This window comes from Dipodomys ordii, unplaced genomic scaffold, assembly GCF_000151885.1.
Source record: "Dipodomys ordii isolate 6190 unplaced genomic scaffold, Dord_2.0 Scaffold2, whole genome shotgun sequence".
NCBI lineage: Eukaryota > Metazoa > Chordata > Mammalia > Rodentia > Heteromyidae > Dipodomys > Dipodomys ordii.
In genome coordinates, this window is record NW_012267218.1 from 11,690,568 (window position 1) to 11,709,132 (window position 18,565).

The window sequence follows — 18,565 nt, forward strand, 5'->3', positions numbered from 1 at the left end:
TCCTTAAAGAAAGTATAAATTAGATCTCAGCAAAGCTATGAACACTTTTTAAAAGCACTCTGATTAATGGACTGTGTCACAGTTATATGCATACTTGAAGTGATTTTTTTTTTTTAAATAGCTCTTTTGCTAGAGTGTTTTGGTTTGGGGTATATATTGTTAGATTGTTTTGATTGTTTTTTATGCACAGCACTGATAGGAAAATGTGGGGCTCCCTTATCATAATACATGCAGTATTTAGATTCTCCTCCTGTGGCATTGATTTCCTGCCTTTCCCCTTTGCCTTTTCCTGGTACTTAAGCATCAAGTCCCGGGCATTTTCCCATTGTAATTGTTGATTAAGTGCTGCATATCCCGCGATGATTATGAGAAGATTACTGTATTCAGCTTTTAATCTTGTGAGTGTCAAATATTTTACTTTAATGATATCTTCATTATTATTATTATTCATAGCTCTTTCTGTTTGAGTAATGCAATCAGACAAAATAAAGGTAATGGCACAGATCTGGCATTTTGAGCACTTTGTCTGGGAATGGGAAGTGCCCTCCGCAGGCTGCTCTCAGGAGCTGTGGGAAACCAAGCAGGTAGCTTAGGCATTCCTTGAGGCTCCTTTCGAGTGCAAGCAAGGGGAAGCAACTGGCTTCAGACAAACTGTGGAGGTAGTACTGCAGATCTGTGTGGTTCATAAGAGTAGGCCTGGCGGTGCAGAAGGGAGGCTGCTAAGGGTTAGCATTCAGATTAGAGTTAGGACAGCAGTTGGACCTTCTTACCTCTTTCTGTTTGTTCTGTTTTCTCTGATGCCATGCACAGAGTGATCTATTATATTCTGTTGCTTTCAAGCTAAACACTTTTGAAAGAGAACAGTCCCGGTGGAGTGGCTATCCAACACAGCCAGCTCCCAATTACCAGGAGCAGTAGAAATTCTAGCTGGGTGTAACTGGAGCCATGTGAACACCTCGCCCAGACACCTTGTGCAGATGGGCAGTGTCAGGGATTACAAATACGGTGATCAGTGCTGCTCTTCGAAGGGAAGAGAAATGGCCTCAGAGGCTCATGGTGAATGCGGGCAGATGCCCAAGGTAGGGCTCTATCCATATAGACGAGAAACATGTGTGGGGGTTCTTCAGAGAACTTTAACCAGCTGCCATAGCCTCATTGGATGGAAGGCATCAGTGGGATGGATAACTCCAGTTTCTGTTTCCAATAGATCTTTTGGTTCTTTCTCTGGGCACCAATGTCTCTATGTGCCAATGAGCACCACCCAAATTGGGTAGGTATATGTCTCACTGGACACTACACAGCCAGAAAGCAGAAAGCTTAACTTTTGTTCTGGCGGATTGCTGAAGACACCATCTAGGCCTGTCCATCTCTTTGTACTGCCACAGTGCGTCTCGATTTTATGGCCTCAAACTCACCGTGCCCGAGGTATGAATGGTACCATGGCAGGCAATTCACAGACAAGAGGCTGGGTAGACTTTTGCCCGAAGTGGAAATTTTGCTGAACTAAGCCAAACTATGACATTTGTGTACCATCATGAGTGCTTAAGCGTCACCAGAACTTTCTGTGCAGAAATCTAAAATCTACCTGAACATTTGGGTTGGATTCTGAGCCGCTAGCCTTCTGGGACCAGTGGTTTCCATGGAGGTAGGACGTGGGGTAGAGATGCAGGTGTGTGTCTGGCTCAGGCCTTGTCATCCTCTCCTGGTCACTCGAGACACCAGAGCCAGCAATAACGGATGGCGGCGCTAATTGGGAAATGCAGGGTTTATCAGAGTCACTGCTAACGAATCCAGTCCATGGAGTCAGGGAAAGCGGGCAGTTTTTCTAACGTGATTATTGAGGGTGCCAAGTATTGAGTGAAGCGTAGAAGGAAGAAAATCAGACTCTCTGTGTGGCTCCTGCAGAAGTGGAAATGAACACTGGGTTAGAAGAAAGAGGCACTGAGAGCCAGGCTAACCCTATCCCTGCTCATAGGATTGGAGGCGGGGGCTGAGGGGGGAGGCAGAATGTATACCATGACTACCCTACACAGCTCAACTTGCTTTTCTCTGTCTCTTTTAGTATGTAGTAAAAAGAAAATCAAGTACAAAAAGATAATGAAAAGTAAGTCATCCTACCAAAGATAAGCGACCTCCCTCCTAGAGGTAAACATCATACTAGCTTCCTACAAGCCATTCGATCGCCGGTGACTTTGCACAGCACTGGGAGGGTGTGCATATGGACCATATTGATCCCTGGGACCCTTTTTGGATCATGATGATTGCCTTGTAGAGTGTACATTGATTTATTGGTTTCTACTGGCTCTAGAGTGTTTTGCCATCTCTCTGGGTGTATCGCTCATAAGAAAGCACATTGCACGAGGTACAGTGAACACTTCCACACAAGGGTCTTCAGATGCTAAGTATCTTCACCAATCTTGGTTGCAATGTGATACTTCCTTATATGAATGATGGGGAAGGCCAATTATATTTCTTTTTTAAAATTTGATGCCAGGGCTCAGACACTGTCCTTAAGCTTCTTTTGCTTAAGGCTAGTGCTCTACCACTTGAGCCACATCATCACATCCAGCTTTTTGCTCAGCTATATTTTTGTGTGTGTTTCCTGTCTAAGCCTTTTACTCATGGCTTCCCTGTTAATCGCATGTTTTCTTACTACTGTATCTTAATTTTCAAGTAGATAATGATTCAAATGCCTGTCACCTCTGACCTCACAGTTCTGAAGAATGATGTTTGCAAGAACCATTTGTAAAATGAGAATAATAATGGTGTTACAGGGTTCTTGTGTGCACAAGGAGGATTTTATATCTAAGTTGGCTAGACTATAATAGGCTTTCAATAATTGGCAACTCCTTGGCATTGGTATGATGTTATTATCGTCATTATCACTGTTATCACATAAATAAGATCGTATGGGCCAGAGCTAAGACTAAGCAGTTGATTCATGGGGCATCATGCAATCTGGTCTGTGTGTAATTGTTTGCATCTTGGCCTTTAAAGCTGATTGGCATCTATTTTTATATCATTTGCCTATGACTTATCATTTTCTTTTGGGCCTCTGTTGCAAGACAGAGTATATAAATCCCATTCCATTTTCTGGCCTTGAATAAGGCTTGAAAGTACACTACTGGACTTCTAAGCAGCCAAGATACAAAAGCTACCTCCCCTTACCCTCTCCCACTCCCCCCACCCCACCCAGGAAATCCAAGGGACAGAATATAGATGTTGCTCTGTGGATCCCTTAAACCCAATTTAGGAAATTAACAAAGCAAGATGGATGAACTGAAATCAGACTCCCGAAGAAGAGACAGGAACCTCCTAATTGATTCTCACAAAGCTGCTGGTTATTTACAACTAGGAAAATTGCCCGCTTGGAAATAACCAATTCAGCTCTATGGTTCCGCTAGCTTGACAGGAAACATTTTCTACTCTTTCCCTGCAAAGGCTCTTAGGGAAGAAGAAAGCAGAATAAATTACTGTTTAGCACTATCTCATTCATAATTTTTTTTTGCCTCTATCCCCACTCCCCCCATGGTTGATCATTCATGGCTATTTGGGAGGGGGGATTCCCCTGCCAGTCCTGGGGCTTAAACTCAGGGCCTGGACACTGTCCCTGAGCTGCTTTTGCTCAAGGCTAGCACTCTACCACTTGAGCCACAGTGCCCCTTCTTCTGTGTATGTTTACTGAGCTTCTTCTGTGTATGTTTACTGAGCAGTCGAACCCAGGACTTAATGTATATGCTAGGCAAGCATTCTACCACTAAGCCAGATTCCCAGGCTTTGTTTTTGTTTTGTTTTGTTTTAGTTTATAATGTGTTTAAATGTTTTTTTTCATTTTATACTTAATTTAAAATTAATAAAAATGATAAAGTTACACAATTCAGTACAGTTAGAAAATATTTATAAACATTTACATACTGATTAGCTCATAGTTTCTTCATCGCCATCAAATATTTTAGTCTATGTAGTCAAAGTCTTCTGGAATTCCAAACATTTTGTCAATTTTACTTTCTTCAAACCCAAATTTTCTTTCGGCCCAAGATTTTATTGCAAATATATTATCAGTCCATCTGTTAGCAGCTTCTTTGGCTACTTTATTTGCTTGACATATTTCTTCCACAATTTATGGGTCACATTCTTTGTACTTTTCTACTTCTGCTTTGCACTGTTCCCTTTGGTCCCAGAGCAAAGAAAGCTCTTTTAGTAGCTTGGTTCGCTCTTCCGTATCTGTCGGCCAATTTTAGCTTTCTCAATGCTCTTCTGTAGGTGTGCATGCTTTTGGCTTCCCTCAGACAGCTGAGATTCTAGAACCTCCAATTTACGCTTCCTTGCATGAAGGGCTTTACTTGGAAAAGCCTAATAATAATTGGAAGTTCCGATCCTCTCACAGTCAACCATCCCATCAACTAAACTCTGAAGGACTTCTTTTACAGACATAGCAGTGTCTCAAAAAATATTTCCATCATATGAGTTCTCTTTTCTTCTGCACTCAGTCCTTTTTTCTTTGACATGGTGCGGGCAGCAAGCCTTCTGGCAGCGGGGCAGGCTTGGGTGGGTTTAATTTTGGCACCAACTACCGCCTGGGGCTGGCGGCCGTATTTAAAATTTTTTGTGCCTGTGAGAATTGGATGTATGTTCATTAAATGGGAATCTGTAATTAGGTTGACTGTTTTGCTTTATCTGGGGTAGTGAAGGTCACTAGGATTGTTCCCCCAAAGCAAAAAATTTAGTTTGTAATCTCCTAAAACTTTCTAGAAATTGATACCTGTTTGCTTACCCTAATGATTACCAGAATAAATGCACCCTGATGTTTATCATGTTCAAAACTCAGAAGGATGGGGCTGGGAAGGTGGCTCAGTGGTAGAGCACTTGCCTTACATGCATGAGGCCCTGGATTCGATTCCTCAGCACCACATAAGCATAAAAGAAAAAAACCGGAAGTGGTCCTGTGGCTCAAGAGTGGTAGAGTGCTAGCCTTGAGCTGAAGAGCTGAGGGACAGCGCCCAGGCCCAGAGTTCAGGCCCCATGACCGGACCCCTTCTCCCCCCCCCAAAAAAAAAACTCAGAAGGACCATTGTTCTGAGAGACGTTCACTCACTGGATCTTCATTGAGTGTCCAGTAGATTATAGGTACTTGGGATGTCTGAGTACAGTAGAAACAACTAAAATAACGTGTAGTTCCTGTAACTAGAGGGCCCCTGGCTGGTGGCGATGGCTGTGTGGCCCCCAGGACCAGCACCACAGTAGTGGGGAAAAGTGAGAAGAAGTTAGAAACTCCTGGCCATTGATGTTGATACTCACAGCCAAATCCTCTTCTAGGACAGGGGCAGCTGTCACCACTTGAAAACAATACAAGACTTTGATGATTATTGGATTGGTTCCAGATGTCTGGGGATATATGTATATATTCAATGTATCAGTACATCAAACCAATCCAACCAAAAAAATACTTTTGAAACCCCTTATTGATGTGTGCTAATAAAATATTTTTTTAACTTGGAAAATAGAAATAGCTGGGGTCAAGACAGATCGGTGAAGCACAAGCATCTGGTACTTTTATTACAGCCGCTCTAGGAGCTAATACACCTAGGATACTAGGGGAGGTTGATTCCACTCATATGGCGTCTGTCTTTGGTGAAGTCCAAATGTGCTATTGAAATCACATAAGTGGCTATTTGAGCAACGGGGGAGGGTGTCAATGATAAATGGAAAGCTGCTTGATTTTTCTGATCTGTGGCTGACAAAGAAAATGAGGCTGAGTAAGCTCGGTCTCCGTAGAGATCCCCTGGCCGGACCACTTGTGATGTGGTTCTCATTAGAAAATGGAGAGCCAGACTGGAATGAGAGAATTCTATAGCAACAGACTGTGGTTCATTTATTTCATCTCCTCCTCTCAACAGGTGAGAAACTGCCTGTTTAAGCATCATGTGACTTGTCCCCTTAAAGGCATTGTCAGAAGCAGTCAGGACATGAACTCATCCTGAACCCCACCTCCAGACCTATAGGGACTCCAAATTCTGTGGTCTGACTTCTGAAACAGTTTGTGTCACAGCATTTTCACTTAGAATGGTCAGACTCTTCCCCATGCTTAAATGGGAGTGGTGGGGGCCGGGAGGCAAAGAAAAAGCAAACGTGGAACATGGCTGACCCTCAGGAAAGGGATTTGAAAGAATGATGAAGTTCTTGTGGATGGTTAATTTTGCTATGTGTTATTTGAATGAAATAAATCCCCTCAGTGGACAGGAAATGCCATCTCAGAAGCCACACTCATTAATTCCTCAAACTTAGGTTATTCCCAAAGATAGTTAGTTGTAGTCTTGTGCAACCTCAGATAGCACCAGGTTATCACCTTAGCTGCATTCTGGTGTTCATAATCTTCTCTCCTTCAGGGTGAACTAGAGCAATTTATGTTGCTTCTATTAGGTGTCAGCTTTCCAAACTGTCTTTTGAATCACAAATGTTTAGAGGGCTGAGGAGGGTCGTTACTGCAGAGCAGTGTGTATGCAGCATCTTGATAGGTTTTAATTAATAACAGATTCCAAAGAAATGTCCTCTACAAGGCACATAGCTTGTACCAGCATCCTTTGTGTGGGGTGCCTTCAAATGCAGATTTGATCAGGAAGACAAAGGTAAGGAATCATTTATGTGTGCTCAACAGCCCACACTGGTAGGCAAAGAGTGGAGGTTGTTATTTTTGTTGTTCCTAGGATTGTTTCTTGGGTTCTTCCAACAATAACACGCTGTGTGGTTTTCAAATGTCTCTCCATGAAAGTGCATCTTGTCATCAGGGATCCTACCATTTCTAAATGGCAAGAGATGGCTTGAGCAGTATGAAATGATCATTGCCATGCTGGACACTGGAAATCAGCTTCTCAGAGAAACTGACACTCTTCATTTTCTTTTCTCATGTTATGTCTTGTAATTGCTAGTACACTGTCACTTTAACAAACTATCATCGTCACCCGGGAATGGGGTTGCTCTGTCCACTGCTGTGGGAAAACAAGATTAGAAGAGCAGAAGAATGTGGATCATGAGTGAGTGGGCTTCATTCAACAGCTGGGTGAGAGCGAAGGCTCTGCACAAGTCTTAGAGGCTCCTGTTACTTCTACAGAGATGTTGGGGCCTTTGAGCCCTCCCTTGGCACAGACACAGTTGAAGTTGCATCAGGACCTTTGTTATATAATCTTGCCTGGTTATATAATTAAGGGTCTTGTTTTTTCTTGCCCTAGTTTGTATCAGTTGAAATGGGGATAGAAGAGCGCAACAGTTAGTAGTCTCCTATAATTGTCAAGGCGGTAATTGTAATTGTATTGATTAGATAAACCCTGTGGGTCTATTGGTTATCAGTAATGCTATGTACGGTATCACCTATGTGCACGTGGGCATTTGTGTTTGAAGAATATGAGGGAGTTTCAGGTATATCATCCTGCAGATGAGAAGCTTTTTTGTCAGTCATGGGCTTGAACTCAGGACCCAGGCTCTGTCCCTGAGCTCTTTTTGCTCAAGGCTAGCATGCTGCCACTTTGAGCCACAGTTCCATTCTGGTTTTATGGTGGTTAATTGGAGATAAGAGTCTCATGAACTTTCCTGCTCCTGCTGGCTTTGAACCATGATGCTCAAATCTCAGTCTCCTGAGTAACTAGGATTATAGGTGTGAGCCACCAGCACCCAGCTTGACTTTTTCTGTCCTTTGTACTTGTTTTTCTACCAGTGGACTGGGCTTTCGTTCTTTTTTAATTATAAAAATAATAATAAAAATCACGTGAGGTAAATCAAAGCCAAAAACAACCTAAATTTGTTCCTTGTCATGAAGCAATAAATGGCCTTTCACAGGTGAGACGGTGAGAGACATACCACAGTGCTGTTACATATTCCAAGCTGCCAGGTACCTGCTACTTTAGGGAAGACATGGGAAATTCATTACAAGGTCATTTGGAGCCACCAATGAGGAACTCAATGTGAAAACACATCTTCACGAATGGAAGCTGTTATCTGTGACCACCCCCCACCCCAAAAAAAAGGGAAAAAATTAGAGAACTTCTATCTAGATCAAGACTAGGACACCATAAGTTCAGTTGTACAACATAACCTAGAGAAAGATGGGGACTCTGCTACCAAAAAAACAAAAAACAAACTCGAGCAAACTTGAGTTCATCCAATCTCTGTCGTTCATGATGGCCGTTCTAGTCCTTGGGGTGCATCATTGTAGAAAACAGAACTCTCTGTCCTTGTGGGAGTTTATGAAGGAGACCGAGGAGAAATGGTAAATACAACAAAAATCAAGTGTAAGGTTGGGATGGATGGGGGAGAAAATGATGGGTTGACAGTGATCAAGGTGCATTGTTCTCATAAACTGACGTGGTGAATTGAAACCCCTTTGTGCAAGTTCTTAATGATGGTGAAAGAACAAGTGAGAAGAAGAAGAAATGAATTTTTTTAAAAAGTTATGAAAATAATAGTGATGATAGATAGCCCTGGATGGGGCTCGCTGAGTGCCAGGCATGGCTCAAACCCTTTCCTGTCGTCAGAAGCCCATGAACCGTAGTTCACAGGGGATACCATTCATCACAGAGGGCCAATGACGTCCTACCTGGCCTTGTTCCTAGGGTGTCTGGTAGAAGAGGATGGGAGAGATGGTAAGCCTAAGGAACAGAGCAGAGCAGAGGACCGGAACTCATGTATTCACTTTTTTGGGTGCTGTACACTTGCATTGTGTTTAGATAGCTGGGTTACAGGAAAGAAAAGGTGTTTTCCCATGGACAGAGGGATGCTCAGAGTTCTAGACAAACCACAGGGCGACATGAGGCGCACATTTTGCTCTTTAGCACCTACAACTTTGGCACTGAACTGTTTAAATTCGTGGTGTCACATGTTCCTGGCCTTTGTTAGTTCATGCTTCCCGGAACCCCTTCTCTCCTTTCCTCTCTCTTTCCTTCCCTCCCTCTCTTCTTCCCCCTTCCTCTCCCCTCCTCACTCCTCCCTTGGCCTGAGCCTCTTGGAGTTTCTAGGCACTCAGTGTTTTGGTTAGACCGTCCTCAGCTGGTCTCTGAACTGGTCTGTTCTCTTGGTTCCTGTGTCATGACTCGTTTTCCTCCCTCCCTTCCCCTCTTACTGTCCTCAGTGTGTGACAGAGGGACAGCCATATGCCTCTTGCCCCTTACATGTGCACGGACTGAGGAATGTGCACCTTTCACCATGCCTTACATGGCAAAAGGCCTGCACATGTTTATGAAAGCAAAGCCATTGGAGGGCAATTTCCTACTGGTGTGGGATCCATGACGTTCAGCCTCTTAGCACCTTTATCCTACCACCCATCTGACTTTTGAAACTTGGGCAATGATGGATTCCCAACTATGTTTTCATAAACTTCCAAATAGATGACCCTGCAGCCTCCAGCATAGATGACGTTTTGTTTACAGAAAAAAAGCTACTGTGTCCAGTGCTCAGAATCCCAAACATCAATAAAGATTCTTATACAGTAGGATTTATCTTCATCTCTTCTTTTGCCCAACAGAGTCCTTATTGCAATCTGAATTCTTTTCATTGTTGCTGGCCGTTCATGGGCCAAGTACCATCATTGTAGGCCTGTTTGAGTTCCCTTTTCTCTTGGACTTGACTGATAGAAAATGGCTGTCCTCACTACCCTTATTAAGAAAGTTTGGAGGAGCTGGGAAGGTGGCTCAGTGGTAGAGCGCTTGCCTTGTATGCCTGAGGCCCTGGGTTCGATTCCCCAGCACCACATAAGCAAAAAGAAAAAGAAAAAAGCCGGAAGTGGCGCTGTGGCTCAAGTGGTAGAGCGCTAGTCCTGAGCTGAAGAGCTGAGGGACAGCACCCAGGCCCAGAGTTCAGGACCCACAACCAGACCCCCCCCCCAAAAAAAAAGAAAGTTTGGTAACCCAGTATTCAAGAATATCTTGGGTGCTCATTTCTGATTTCGGAACAGACAAATCTCTGAAATGATATTCAATACATGTCTCCCTGGGCTTTGATAGTGAGATTCCTCTTTGTCATCAGATTATCACTGTATTCTTTGTCCATGTTGCATGACAAAAGACCAAAACAGCAGCTTAAAAGAATACAATTGTATCATGTCTGGTTTTGTACATCCGGATTCCCTGTTCCAGAGCTTTCCAGGCTGCTGTAGGCAAACATCACCCAGGTATGTGTCCCTGTGGGGCTTGGTGCCTCTTTCCAGTTCCTGTGGTGATTTAAGAATCCGTTCCTTGCAGTTACTAGAACTGAGGTTTCTGTTTTCTTGGTGGTTGTTAGCTGGCAGCTGTTCTCAGCTGCTAGAGGTTCCTTTGACCTTGCCACTCTTCTGATGCTTTCAGTACTGGGGAGTTGCTAGATCTAAGACAAAGGCTTGGGTGATGTGAGCTTTCCACTGATCTTGGAAGTACACCCATTCCCTATGGTGGCTTTTGTGACTAGAAGCCAGTCACACCTGCCCTCAAGGGGAGGGAGATCACACAGATGACTCATTGCTGGTCACCTCTGCCCCTGAGAATTCACAAGAATCACGGTTCTAGAACCTTTGAAAAATGGCACCACGACATCCTACACACATTCCACTAGTTATGTTACAGCAATAGGAGGAAATACCACATGAGACGGGTGGGTAAGAATTTCTAAGGCAGACACTAAGCTTGGTGGTTGAGGGTAGTTAGGTGATGGAATGAACCCAGGAAAGTGTGTTCTGGGCTATCGGGAAGAAGACTCTAAAAATAGTCATATTGTGCATGCGTGTGCTTGTGTGTGTATGTGTGTGTGCATTGTGACCACAGCCACTCACTCTTTTGACACAGGAGATCATGATTTACACAGATGGTTAGCCATATCCCAAACAGTTTCAAACTCCTTCTTGGGTACCGGTATGTTGACTAAAGACCAGGCTTGTTTTTCTTGGAGTCCAATTTGGGATTTATAAAAAGAAGTTTAGAAATGAATGTGAGTCGATCTCTGGTCAGATTTGAAGATCTGTTACTTAATGTGTTAGTTTGCTAGGGCGGGCTGTAATGAAGTACCAGGTGCTGAGTGGCTTAGAGGACGTAGGTCATGGTAGGCTCACCATTCTGGAAATCAGAAGGCTTGAGGCAAAGGATATAGAGGTGGTCTCTATCCCAAGGTGTGGGGAGAGATCTGGCTCAGGTCTCTCTGGTGGTTCTCATTCAGCTTTTGTGTTCAAAATGTTGCAACATTCTCTGGTCTTATTGGGTTAGGGGCTCGCCCATCCAACTCCAGTATGACCAAGTGAACTAAACATGTCTTCAATGACAAATAAGGTTGGAGGTACTGCTTAGGAGTTCAGCATTGGAGGTGGAGTACTGGTCAACCCAGAACACTTAATGGAAAATAATTTAAATTTTTAGCAAGTAAACAATCTCCCTGGTACGTGGGAGGGTCTCACCACCCCCACCCCCACCCTCACCCCCACTTCACTTGAATTAGCTATTTCCTCTCTAGAATGGCGTCTTTGTCTTTTGCACTTAATTTGTAGAATAACACTGCTTCCATTCTACACCTAAAATTGGTAAGTCATAAACTTGTGGCCTAGAATATTTGTCCAGGGGCCAGTTATGTGGCAACCTCATTCACTCCTAAGGTAGGAAAGGAAGTTAAGAACTAAGGTCCCAAAGGAGATGGGGACAATTCTCAGGATAAACTCTTGTAGAGAGCCTAATGGACTTCCTCCAGCTCTAGGAACCTGTACTTTACCCATAATTCTCTAACATGAAATTTGCCTGTCTAGTGAACAGTATTGGGAAACTTTGACTAACTATAAAGTCAAAGGAGGGCAGCAGGTTAAACCGGGATGGGGAGAGGGCAGAGGAGTGACAACTCACAAACCTTGAAAAGCACATTATCGCTTAGACCCAAGTCAGATGGGACTTCCATTTTGTTTCCTTCTTTGATTAGTCCCTTGTCGCTGAATTCCTGGAGCATTTTAGGCCTTCCTTAGTCATTACCCACTTGTTTCCTAATACAATGATTATTCATAAACATGTTTCACCCTTCCCAACTTAGTGACTTAAAAGACTTGATTCTTTGCTTTTAGGGACAAGGGTGTGTATTAACACATGGAGGGGGGAGGGGTTTCTGCTTTTTTTATTCTGGATTTTTTTTTTATTAAAGTTACAAAATCTAAAACTTCACCTTTCTTTAGGGTTTTAACAACTGTTCACAGATCTCATTAATTTTTTTTATAAGCCTAACAGTTTTTAACCATCGTTTTTAAAGGGACTTATTAATGTTTGGTCTCATTTGCAAACTTAGTTAATTAAACACTAAACATTTTAAATGGCATTTATAAAGGAAATCGAACTTATTAAATTTATAAGTGCTCAATTGCCTGACTCAACAAACAAGCTCCCCAGAGCAGTTAAACAATTTTTATAAATCTAATTAAGCTTATAAGTGTTCTAACCTTATGTATGGCCTTTAAATTTTTCTTAAGCCATGGATGACCTCAGTGAATTTGCAGCCTCAACTCAAAATCTAAGTCTTTATTCAATTTACTATTTCAAGACTAGTCTCTTCTAACAAGCCCATTCTCCTAACTGTAACAAGTATTTAAAATACTATATCTACGATAATCTGTAATATCTTTCTCTCTCCCTCTCTCCCTGTCCCTTCTTCCTCCTGTACTGGGACATGAACACAGGGTTTCTCACTCTTGCTTGGCTTTTTCTACTCAAGGTTTGTGCTCTACCATTTGAGCCATACCTACTTCTGGCTTTTTGCTGATTAGAGATAATAATCTCATGTGCCTTTTCTGCCTGGACTGGCTTTTTGAACCACAGTCTTCATAGTGTCTTATTTTTTTAATTGCTCCCTACAACACTTGATTTTCGTAAACATTTCTGTACTACCCCTGTCCCTTATTTTCATGTCTTTGCAGTGGGCAGGTACAGATTTGGGGCCATGTGGAAACCATCAGGAGCCTGGGGCAGTTCTCGTGACTCTCTCTCTCTCTCTCTCTTCTCTCTCTCCTCTCTCTCCCCTCTCTCTCTCTCTCCCCTCTCTCTCTCATTTTTGGTTGTGGAGCCTGAACTCTGGACCTGGGTGCTGTCCCTCAGCTCATCGGCTCAAGGCTAGCACTCTACCACTTGAGCCACAGCGCCACTTCTGGCCTTTTCTGCTTAGGTGGTGCTGAGGAATTGAACCCAGGGCCTCATGCATGCAAGGCAAGCACTCTACCACTGAGCCACCTTCCCAGCCCACAGACCACAAATTTTTGAGCCCTAAGTTTTATCTTTCAGAAACACTATGCCTGCATTCCATAGTTCAGATACTTTCAACAGAACTTTTGTTCCCAAAACAGCAAGTTAAAAATATACGGTCTACGTTTTCTTTAAAAACAAAAACAAAAAAACTAGAAGAAGAAGAAGAAAAAAGAGGGGGAGATGGAAAGACGGGGGTAGTTTACACCTGTAATCTTCACTCCTTGGGCGGCTCAGAGCTGAGGATTGGAGTTTGAAATGAATCTGAGAGTCTTATTCCCCATTAACTGCCATAAAGCCAGCAGAGGAGACATGGCTTAAGTGATAGAGTTGCTACCTTAGGTGCAGAAGCTAAGAGACAAACACCCAGAGCCTGAGTTCAAGCCCCAGTATTGGCACAAAACACAAAGTAAAACAGGGAGGGGAATGAAAAGGAGAAAATGAAGAAGGGGAAGGAGGAATGCAAAACAAAAAAAAAAAAATACTTACCGCAGCAAATGCACAGCTGATCGTAGATCTTACTGGCTGAGAGGGCGCTTTCCCCAGGTGAACGTTGTGTGAGGAGGTGGACCATGGCGCTGCTGGTCTCTTACACTCCCAGAGAAGAGCCTGTTTCTAAACTGATTTACTAAATGAGGCCACATCGGAAAGGTTTCACGTGACCCACATTCCTTAGATTTGAAGTCTTTTCCAGATTCTGGATTCTACACCTGTGTGGCAAGTCTGCATCTCTCACCTTGTGGCTGTAAACATGGGTCCTATAATGTGTTGATCTTAATACACTAGATGTTTTTCTATATACTAAATATACTAGAAGTTTTTCTGTGAGTCCAAAGAGTTTGGTACTCCACAGGACCCTGGAAGATGGTCACGTTTCTGATCTGTGATCGCATGCAGCGCTGAAGGCGTTACAGCCAGCTGGTGTCCCTTGGGAGCTCCCAGCTCTGCCCCTCCATGCCCCCCCACCCCACCCCCTGCCCTGCAACCAGCAGGACTCAGAGCAACTCCCAAGTGACATCAGCAATAGAGAGCACCAATGGCTCCAGCAATGCCACTGGAGGGTTTCCATGGTGACAACTAAGTTCTCTCTAAGAAAGGATCTATATAGACCAGGAGGTATGTGATACAATAATTCAAATAAAGCAAATCAATATCTAAAGACGCATCGGCTTGATAACGTGGCAAATTTCTCTGAAAGGGAGCTACTCTTCTTTCTCCAGATGTCACCCAATGTTCTTGCTGGGAGGTGGGGGCGCAGCAATCTTAGCAAAGGCCTTTGGTTTGGAAGTTGGTAAAAGCCAGTTCTTTGTGACTGTGTAACAAAAAAGCCATAATAATGCAGTTTGCTTACCTACTATTTGTAATAAAATGTTAAGGGCTTCACAAGGCTTCCCGAGTTTTGCTACATGCATCACAAATCTGCAGGTAACCAAAGGTTATATATAATATGGCACGGTGAATAGTGCATGTGGAGTGATAACAGACTTTAAAAGGGAGAGGATGAGAAGGTGGCTTTTAAGTACAGTATGGCATTTCCTCGTCTGCCATGGCGATACGTGATACAGTGCTCTGTGGTGTGCCAAATGTTATTGGTTGTCATAGCAATACAACACCATCCGAGAGAGAAGAAATGCTAGCATAAGATTCTTCGCTGGCATGGAACTATAGTTATAACAAAATAATCATTGTTACTACTGTATTTACTGTCAAATAAAAGCCATGCTATACTTTTTTGCTCAGTAGTAATTCTGAATGGCCTTAAACTACAATAGTGCTTGCATTATATGTTCAGGCTTCAGCTTAGTGTATAAATTTTTTTTTGTACTGATTGCTTTTGCTGCTTGTTTGTATAAATGTGGGCTTTTTTTTGTTTGGAGGAGGGGTATGTCTGCACATATATGTGTATGCCATTACTGGGGCTTGAACTCAGAGCCTGGGTACTACCCCTTAGCTTTCTTGAACTCTGAGCACTTAAGCTATGTCTCCACTGCTGGCTTTTGCTAGTTAATTGGAGATAAGGGTCTCACCTGCGTTTTATTTATTTTGTTTTTGTGGGTTTTTGTTGGTGGTGATGGTGGTCGTGGAGTCAGAACTTTATCTGAGCACTGTCCCTCAGCTCTTCAGCTCAAGGCTAGTGCTCTACCATTTGAACTACAGCTCCACCTCTAGTTTTTTCTCTCATATGGTGCTGAGGAATTGAACCCAGAGCCTCATGCATGCAAGGCAAGCACTCTACCACTGAGCCACCTTCCCAGCCCTAGGTCATGTTTTTTTAATGTATCTCTGAACTCACTTTCAGCCCCTCTCCTGACTTTATAAGCTCTGTGGTTTCAACTCCTTTTCTGTGCATCTCCGTAATTACTTTCTGTGTTTCGCCATACAGGCAGGGCTGTCCCCGCTTGGTCGTTTTGCAGTCCTTGCTTATCATGTCAGACTTTGAGTGATGAGCCTTCCTCCTAGAACTGCCCAACCTGATGCTCATCTTAGCTTTGCTGATTTTGGATGATTCCCAAGGTAGTTTTCTTCTGGCCGAGTCTTCAAAGTGTCAGCCTCATCTTTCAAAGTGTGTGCTTGGATATAATGGATAGAAATTCATGGAATTTGACCACTGACATGCATTTTCCTGGGTAGGTCAGCCTCAGAGTCTTTGTAGAGGACCAGGCCAGGAGTACCATGTAGTGCAGATCCTCCATCCTTGCTGGCCCTCGCTGCAAACCTCCTCACCCCTGGGCACTGAAAGGTGTGTATTAGGCTGTGGAGACATGTCATGTGTGGGCACACAGGCCAGAAAAATCCTTCACAGTACCTGAAAACACGGCGGCATTGCAGGTGGTGAACCTGTGGGTGTCAGGTGCTCTCCTCTGTTTTGTGTCCACTCATCTAATCTTCACTGCAGCCCATTTTAAGGGAACTGAAGCACGAGAGGTTAAGTACCCGAGACTCAAGTGAAATTGCTAGTAAGCACTGGAGCTGGAATTTGAACTCGTGTCACTTGGCTCCAGAGCATGTATTCTCAACCACTCTGCCACTTCCTATGATCTCAATTAGGACCCAAGGAGGCCTCAAATGAATCCAGAACCCTTGGACCCTCCTAGGAGAACCACTGGGGATAGGTGATATAGAAAGAAGAAGAAAGGAAGTGGAAGGAACTTGGAGGCTAAGTGAGAAAACATGGCACACAAAAAAAAACAATGCAAAACAGACCAAAGTAACCAGGAAGTTCTTCTCCTTGATTGATGTCAGTATTGAATTAGACAGCATTACTGTAAAAGAATAGGACACAAATTCTGTTACAGCAGCAATGACTTGTGTCTCATTCTTCTCCGTTACTATAGCTTCTGGCATGTCTACCCCAGTGGTGTCTCAGCCTGATGATCTCCCAGAAATCTCAGGGGCATTACTGAGTATTCCATGAATACTCCATGAACATAAGTTGTATTGACTGTGTTTCCATCCCAGACACAGCTCTCGGGACTTTGCATGATTTGGCTTCCTTGATCTGCCCAGCATATCCCTGGGAAGAAAGAAGGCACTGTAGCACATTTTTCAGATGGGGAAACTGAGGCATTGCATGGTTAAGTCATGAGAGCCGGAGATGTCCACCTAGTACATGGTAAGAAGGCCTGTCACCAATCACCAGATTATTGGATGAGGGGCCATCGGGTGGTTCACATGTTGCCACCACTCCTAGATATAAGCACAGATGCAGGTCCTTCTCTGGAGGCTGGCATCCATGCCAACGTACACTTAGCACATGGCATACAAGCTCTGAGCATCTTGGAAGCAATTTTACAAGATCTAAGATAATCGATTTATTCGATAAAAGCCCAGAAGAAGGATGCATGAGCTCTGCTTATGGAAGAACTTTAGAAGTTTGGGCAAAGTCTTACCAGGTAATTGGTAATCAAGGCTTTATTGTTGAGTCTCTAGTAACCCAACACCTAGAGCAGAAATAAGGCCACAACAGATGCTCATTTAGTCTAACCCTCTTGTCTGGATCATGCAGCAAGCAAGGGCTGCAAGGCTCTTTGAGGCCCATTTACTGGAGAGCTGCCCCACTTGCTCATCAGCAGACATGGGAAAAGATGCCCACTCACCACATTCTTTGTAAAAGCCAACAATTAGAAACAACCTAGTCCAAGCCCAGGGAGATGTTGGAATAATGTTTCCATCCAGCACGGCAGTGGGAAGGCATGAGCCAGATACTTCTATTCCCAGATGAATGGAAGCCAAGACCAGTTTGGTGAGTGAAAAGTACAAATTGCAAAGCAGTGTAGAGATTTGTCTCCATTTATATAGGACACACACACAGAGTTACACGTACACTCAACTGACATTATCTTTTGAAAGATGCAACTGCTTGTCTGCAGAGAAAAAGCTCTGGAGAGCATAAACCAAGCATATAGATATAGGATTAGGTGACTTTTTCTGTAACAGTCTAATTCAAACAAATAAGCTGGTATATTCTTGTGGTTAATCATGTGATTTAAAATTATTATTTTATAGCCAGGCACTAGTGGCTTAAGCCTGTAATCCTAGTTACTCAGGAAGCTGAGATCTGAGGAGTGTGGTTTGATGCAGAAAAGTACCTGTGAGGTGCTTATCTCCAATTAACTACTCAAAAGAAAACGTGGCTCAATTGGTCAAGCTCCAACCTTGAGCAGAACTCAGGGACAGTGCGTAGGCCCTGAATTCAAGCCCCACAACAGACCCCCCCAATACTATTACTATTATTATTATTAAGAGGGTCCATTGATTTGTCTTATATAAATTATATGCATTGAGTTATCTGTAAAAACACTCACTCAAGCCTCTAGTCCCTAGGCAGACATTCAAATACTGCCTAGGCAGGTGCAATATGCAACGGACCCGGGAAGAATGGAGAGGTTTATAACTAGCCATGTATCACCAAGAAATCCAGGAGCCATAATAATGTCAATGAGTTAAACAGGGTTTTGCTAAATGAATGTGTTTTGCCAGAGAGAGAGAGAAAGAGGGGGAGAAAGGGAGAGAGGGACTCCAATTCTAATGGCATTAGTATTCCAAGCAGCTGAATCCCAGGCTGGAGAAAGGTACAAATGATGATTGCTCATTAGCAAATAGAATACAGATGTTCACTTCATTTTGCTGAGTGTTGGCAACACCTTGGGGAGCCACCAGCGTGTGAGCCCAGCCAGCAGCTATGCTACAGGCTCTGCACAGAGGGGGTTCCCCAGGGTGGGGGGGGTTCCCCAGGGTGGGGGGGGTTCCCCAGGGTGGGGGGGGTTCCCCAGGGTGGGGGGGGAGGCCCTTTCCTAAACTTCCTGGGCTGGATGTGGCCCCTTTCCTTCTATAGTTTATTAGATCTC

General features: G+C 43.6%; 1 protein-coding gene and 1 pseudogene across 7 annotated transcripts in view; one reads left to right on the plus strand and one right to left on the minus strand.

Moving 5' to 3' along the window:
* The window catches only part of Foxn3 (forkhead box N3), a 254,153-nt gene that overhangs the window by 191,223 nt on the left and 44,365 nt on the right, over positions 1-18,565 (plus strand). The window lies entirely within an intron of this gene.
* Positions 3,953-13,791, minus strand: LOC105982874 (annotated as a pseudogene).